The 7540-nt window shown below is 42.0% G+C and overlaps 1 pseudogene; it reads left to right on the top strand.

Moving 5' to 3' along the window:
• Positions 1 to 286: 286 nt before the first annotated feature.
• LOC102496801 (lupus La protein-like) overlaps positions 287 to 7540 on the top strand; it is a 28369-nt pseudogene continuing 21115 nt past the window's right edge.

The following is a 7540-nucleotide window of genomic DNA, read 5'->3' as shown; positions in this document are numbered from 1 at the left end:
AAAACTGTTTTGCCAAAAGTCTGTTGGGTTCACTGAATGGTCTATGTGACTTTCTCTTTAAAAAATAAAATAAAATTATGTATATAAATATATTATTTAAATATATATATAGATAGATAGATATATGTAGGCAAGGGAAGGAGATCTTTCAATGTTAGAACTTAGGCTAACTTGGGGACGGCCCCCATCTTCTTTGAGCGCGCTAGGCCAGCGGGTGTCACTGGGAAGTGGAGACGTTGCCGTGGCTGTTAGTGAGCCTGTAGGACGCCTCTGCGGGATAAAGATAGCCACAATGGCTGAAAATGGTGATAATGAAAAAATGGCTGCTCTGGAGGCCAAAATCTGTCCTCAGATTGAGTATTATTTTGGAGACTCCAATTTGCCACGGGACAAGTTTTTAAAGGAACAGATAAAACTGGATGAAGGCTGGGTGCCTTTGGAGATAATGATACAATTCAACAGGTTAAACCGTCTAACGACAGACTTGAATGTAACAGTGGAAGCGTTGAGCAAATCCCAGGCAGAGCTCATGGAGGTCAGTGAAGACAAAACCCCAATCAGGAGGTCTTCAAGCAAGCCCCTCCCTGAAGTGACTGATGAGTATAAAAATGATGTTAAAACAGATCTGTTTATATTAAAGGCTTCCCAACTGATGCAACCCTTGATGATATAAAGGAATGGTTAGAAGGTAAATGTGAAATACTTAATATTCAGATGAGAAGAACATTGCAGAAAGCATTTAAGGGATCAATATTTGCTGTGTTTGAAAACATTGCATCTGCAAAGAAGTTTGTAGAGACCCCTGGTCAGAAGTACAAAGGCACAGAGATGCTAACGATTTTCAAGGAAGATTACTTTGCAAAAGAAAAAAGCAGACAGAAGACAGCATAAAGTAGATGCAAAATTAAGAGCTAAACAACAGGGTCCCACTGTCACGATCCTCCTACCTCAGCCTTCTGAATCGCTGGGACAACAGGCGTGCAACACCACGCCCAGCACTTTCAGACAGGGCCTCCCTATATTCCTCATGTGCCCCACGCTGGCTGTGAACTTGCAATCCTCCTGCCTCAGCCTCCTGAGTAGCTGGGACTACAGGCTCCCACCACCACCGCCACCATCACCACCACCACCACCGCCACCACCACTGCCACCGCTCCCGGCTTTCAGGAGAGCAAGAAGAAAAACAGAAGTTAGCAGAAGATGCTGAAATGAAATCTCAAGAAGAAAAGATGGGATGCTTGCTGGAATTTTCGGGTGACTTAGATGATCAGACCTGCAGAGAAGATTTGCACATCCTTTTCTCAAATCGTGGTGAAGTAAAAGGGATAGATTTTATCAGAGGAGGGAAAGAGGGCATAATTCTGTTTAAAGAAAAAGCCAAGAAAACCCTAGAAAAAGCCAAAGATGCAAATAATGGTAACCTACAATTAAGGAACAAAGCCGTCACTTGGGAAGCACTGGAAGGAGGTAGAAAAAGCAGCATGGGAAAAAATCAGATCAGCAAGAAGCCTAAACACATGGAAGTCACAAGGTCGCACATTTAAGGGAAAAGGCAATAGAGCCGCTCAGCCTGGGTCTGCTAAAGCGAAAGTACAGTTTCAGGGCAAGAAAACCAAATTCGGTAGTGAGGATGACTTTGACGAATATGAACCATCATCTCAACCAGTGAAAAGAGCAAGAGAAGAAACAGCCATGAAAGAACCTGCATCAAAACAACAGAAAACACGAAATGGAGTGGAGATCAGCAGTTTAGTGACCAAATTTCTTATTCATTTTAATTAGGTCTAAGCTGCCTTTTGTCTTTGAAGCCTTTTCAAAAGAAAGCCGAATTACGTCCACTTCAGTGTCCACCTGTAAGAACAGAAAGGTTTTTTTTGTTGTTTAACTTGTCTTTTTGTTTTGTTTTGTTACCCTCAGAGAATTTTTTTTTTTTTTTTGGAGGGGTTTTTACTATAGGGCGCGTGTGCTCGCCAGACAGACAGAGAGAGACATAGAGACAGAAAGCGAGAAATCACCCCCCCGGGGGGATGACTGCGCCGCAATCCCTTCTGCTCCATTCTCCTCTCGGGATCTTGGGCACGCACGCACTCGCCCCCGGCGTGAGTTTTAAGCCACTGGGTCTGGGACGCGAACCTAGCCATTATGCTAACTGCTGGTCCCAGAGAATTTTTTTAAAAAAATGTATAGTTCTGTTTGTGCTATTCAGATGATTCAAATATCAACAGGACTCTTCTGCTAAATTGCTTTTGTAATATGAGAATGTATTAGTACAAACTAATAAAGTATACACTTTATAAAAGAACAAAAAAACATATGCTAACTTATAATCTACATAAATATATAAATATATATATAATTTGCATTTAATGTTAGAACTTTCAATGATAGAACTTATGCTAATTTATAATTTATATAAAATATCTAAGATTAGCATTTAATCAGTACACATCTTCACAGTGTACACCATGGCTTTCCTCTGCCCGAACGCAGTGCATGTTAGTCAAGGCTAAGACTCCACCACGGACAGGGTCATCAGCCAATCATTCTCTCCAACGACTGACTTTATCGGGCCTTGCTCAGTCCCCAGGATTCTCGAACTACAGAGGATGAATACGGTAGCTATTTATTTATCTATTGTCTATCTATCTGTTCATTTATCTGCTAGCACATGTGGACTCTCAGTGGAGAGAGACAGAGAGAGAAAGAGAGAAAGCATCAGCTCTGGGCAAGGCCACACAGCAATACCCTCTCCTCCATTGTTCCCTCCTTTCGGAATTTTGGGCATTAGCGTTTCTCAAGCCACTGGGTCCGGGACTTGAGCCGCATGGTCCCCCATGTGGGATCCAGTCACTTTGCCACCATACGGCAGGCTAGGTCCGTGGCGTCCTGGATTTTGTTAGCAGACTGCTCTTGGGCAAGGGAAGGAGCTCTTCCAATGTTAGAACTTACGCTAATTTTCTGGGGGTGAAGCCACGATTATGGCAAGTACCTCCTCCCAGAGTCCAGAGCGAGTTCTCGGATTCACTGGATGGGTGCAGGAGCAAGTATGCCCCGAACAAGGCGGGTAGCTTTGCTACCAGTAGGCCCCGCTGCACCCTTCAGAGTGGGCTAGATCGGCCGGCGCAGAGGCTCCGAGGGTGGTTTTGCTCGCACCGCCTGTCCCCTGCGGCGGGCTGTGGCTCTGCTCCGCACCGTCCTGGCGCAGAGGCCCTGTCATCTCTCCCTGCCGTGGCCGGCATCGTGGTGTGGACAGGCTCTAATTTCTCCCTGGAAGTGACATATCGCACTTCGCAGATGTCACCAGCCAAGGCACGTCACCGGGCACGCTTGCCTGCACGGTCTGGGTGAGTACGGTCACCTCGGGGAGGAGCCCTGAACACTTGTATTTTTCAAGTTTATTTATTTTTCCTATGGGAGAGTCACGCCCGGCAGGGCCCTCGTGCTGAGACCCACGGCAGGCTCGGCCAGGCCGGATCACAGGCACTCATACCCGGCATGCACCAGGAGGCCTTCAGACGGGAACCCGGGACCTGCTGTGTGGGCACCGCTGTGGGCTGCCTGGCCCAGGGCAGTGAACATGGATGGACCACAGTACGCATCACTCCTCTGTGTTCTCTCAACCCTAAGATTCCGTGTCATAGAAGAGAATCTTGGGACTTAAAGATATTGCCAGAGAGTGAGGGCCAGGGACTTAAAGAGCTTTAGGATCAAGATGAAAGAGGGCTTTTGACTTAACCATACCCAGTGGGGAAGCGGTTAGGAATGGTTGTGAAGTCACTCAATTTTCACTCTCCCATGCAGATGATATTATCAAATGCTTGTCACGACTAGGCTATTACTGTGAATTTTTTAAAAGAAGAAAAATGAAAAGATTTTGATTTAATGTCATCTTTATTTCAAAAAAAAGATAAGAACACTAATTGTTAAGACTGACAAAGAATTAATTTCTAGTTGCATTGAGAGGAAAAAATTAACAGACTAACAAAATTATAACCTTAACATGACTGAACTCATTACTCTTGAAATGTGGTGCAGATACTTTGTGTTGGTTTTTTAGTTTGTTTATAGAACTGGAAATGACTTTAGCATGTTAATATTTTAGCCAATTAAAATTAATATCATTATGTTTTGAGAGTCAAAATGTAAATGTAATGTAAGTGCCATTATATATGTTAGAGCACACACTTAGCTTTTTGTAAAAATGATGCATACTTACTATCAAAATTTCAAGTATGAAAAGAACAAAGAAAGAAAAACACTACATAGAAATAACCAAGTATAAGAATTACTTATAAATAAACCAATTCTCTTCTTGTGAACATTATTTCAGTCAACCCTTTCTGCATATGTAGAGGCTGACAGATGGATTGATAGGGAGAGCAAAATCTGCATGTATATGTAGGTATATGTGTACACACACATGTATAATAGAAATGATCTTATAAAACAGATACTGTAATAGATAATATATATAATAGAAATGATCTTATAAAACAGATACTGTAATAGATAATATATATAATAGAAATGATCTTATAAAACAGATACTGTAATAGATAATATATATAATAGAAATGATCTTATAAAACAGATACTGTAATAGATAATATATATAATAGAAAAATTATTTTTATAAAAATGGATCACATCCTACCAGACATTTAAAATGCATTTATTTTATTCTTATTTAATTTTATTCTGATTTATTAGAAGTGAAATGGAAGAGTTTTATATTTCAGGTAAATGTTTTTCTTCTCAAAAGATATTACTTCCTTAATATCTTACACTTAAAGAAAGGTTTTGAAAACCGTTGAAACATCAGCAACATTGCTTTTTAGAGCGGAGAGGTTTCATTTTTTTTTTTTTTGGGGGGGAGAGGTTTTTGCTATAGGGCGTGTGCGCTCACCAGACAGACAGACAGAGAGAGACAGAGAGACAGAAAGCGAGAAATCACCCCCCAGAGGGGATGGTCACGCTGCAATCCCCTCTCCTCCATTCTCCTCTCAGGATCTTGGGCATGCACGCACACGCGCCCGGCATGAGTTTTAAGCCACCGGGTCCAGGACGCGAACCATGGTCGACTACGTGGGAGTCCAGCGACATAGCCATTACGCTAACTGCTGGTTCCCGAGAGGTTTCATTTTGACAGCACTGACTGATGGAAAGGTGCCTTCACTGTTTTTGCCTTTCCTTCTGTGTCTCTTTATCTCACCTCTATATTTTGTTCTGGCTTTATTTAATTTTAATGTGACTTGAAACTTACTCGAATGTTGAGAAAATAGTGGAAGGGCATTCTCTTGTAGTGGAAGGTATACTTTTCCCCAACTTCACAAATGACTAATATTTTGCCTCATTCTTATCATTGTTATAAATATATTTTACATAAATGCAAATACTTTTTGAACTCTACTTAATACACAGTTAAGTATTTCCAAAGAACAAGACATTATCTTAAATAATCACAGTGCAATTTTCTAAAGCAGAAAATTCGATATTGCTACAACACTATGTTCTAGTTTGCAGTTTATGTTCAGATTGTATCGGTTGTTGCAATATGCTCTTTTTCTTTGCTTTTTTTTTTGAGAGAGATTTTTGGTATAGATTGCATGCACTCACCAGAGAGACAGAGAGAGACAGAGAGACAGAGAGACAGAGGAGCAGAAAGGGGATGGCCATGCTGCAACCCTTCTCCTTCATTTTCCTCTCCCCCCTCTCCTCCTCTCTTCTCCTCCCCTCCTCTCCTCCTCTCTCCTTCTTTTCTCTCTCCTCTCCTTCTCCTTCTCTTTCTCTCCTCTCCTGACTTTGGCATGCATGCACAGATGCCTAGTGCGTTTTAAGCCACCGGGTCTGGGACACGAACCGTGGTTGACTATGTGGGAGCCCAGTGTTGCAGCCATCACTGTCAACCATCTGCTAGCCCCCCAATACGCTTTTTATTGATACATTTTTCCTAGTGTGAAATCCAATCTACGATCATGCATCGCTTAGTTATCATGTCTCTTGTTCTCTATAATCTGAAGCAGTTCTTCAGCCTTTCACTTTTCTTGTCTTGATATTTGCGAGGAATATAGGTCAGTTATTTTCTAGAATGTTCCTCAGTTTGTCTAATGATAAGATTCAGGTGGTGAATTTTTTTTTTTTGAGAGGTTTTTCGCTATAGGGCGCGTGCGCTCGCCAGACAGACAGAGAGAGACATAGAGACAGAAAGTGAGAAATCACCCCCCGGGGGGATGGTCCCATTGCAATCCCCTCTCCTCCATTCTCCTCTCGGGATCTTGGGCACACACGCACACGCACCCGGCGTGTTTTAAGCCACCGGGTCCAGGACGCGAACCACAGTTGACTACATGGGAGTCCAACGACATAGCCATTACGCTAACTGCTGGTTCCCCAGGTGTATAATTTTTAACAAGAGCTCCGGGAGGCAATGTGTCATTCTCAGCACCTCATGTTAGCAGGCCTAAGACGCCTGTCCCAACCCTGGTGATACCAACTGTGATTGCATACTTCAGGTGCTGTCTGTCAGGGTCCTCTTCTGTACCAGTCACTTTCCTCCTTCCAGCTAACAAATATATTGAACAATATCCTGAGACTATTCAATATCCAACGACTCATCTGAATTTTCTCCACTAGGTTAGCATCTAATGATGAGTTTTCTATTTCCATCGCTCCTGTATTTATTGGTTGACTTTTTACTACAAAGAATAACTTTATCTACCATTTATATTTTTTCACTGCATTATACACTTATTATCAGTTGAATTATGTTCTCCCCCCCTTCCAAAACCAAATATTGAAGTCCTAACTCCCAGCACTTCAGAATGACTCTATTTGGATAGAGAGTTTTTGTAGATTTAACTAAGTTAAGGTGAAGTTAATAGGTTGATCCCTAATATAAACAACTAGTGTCCTTATATAAAGGAAAAATTTGGGCACGCACATACACACACACACAGTGGGAAGATGATAAGAAGACACACACAGAGAACGCCATGTGAAAATGGAGGCTCGGAGGATGTATCTGTAAGCCAAGGAATGCAGAGATGGCTGGCAAACCTAGGAAGGTGCTAGAAAGAGACGAGGAAGGACTCCCCTCCAGGTGTCAGTGGGATCTAGACTTGCCTGATGTTGAACTTCTAGTCCCCAGAACTGTGAGACCATAAGCTTCTGTTCCTTGGGATCACCCAGCCGGTGGTACTTGGTTTTAGCAACCCTGGGAAATGGATACAGTCCTGGAAGATATTATTTTATATAGACAGTTATAATCAGGCACCATCATTGTTTATTTTGGTAGACCAGTTGTCTCATATTTTGCCAAAAAACACCCTGAAGGGGTTCTTAAGGGTGGTTCATGTGTTGTCATGGTATGACCCCATTATTTTATTTTATTTATTTTATTTTTTATTATCATCATAATCTTCTTTATATTACATTGGATTACATATAACTTTACAGTGTATTACATTGTTTTTTCAAAAGGGAATGCCGGGAACCAGCAGTTAGCGTAATGGCTATGTTGCTGGACTCCCACGTAGTCGAC

This window comes from Tupaia chinensis, unplaced genomic scaffold, assembly GCF_000334495.1.
Source record: "Tupaia chinensis unplaced genomic scaffold, TupChi_1.0 Scaffold000212_1, whole genome shotgun sequence".
NCBI lineage: Eukaryota > Metazoa > Chordata > Mammalia > Scandentia > Tupaiidae > Tupaia > Tupaia belangeri.
The sequence above is the reverse complement of the archived record's forward strand: the minus strand, read 5'-3'. Positions and strand labels throughout refer to the sequence as shown.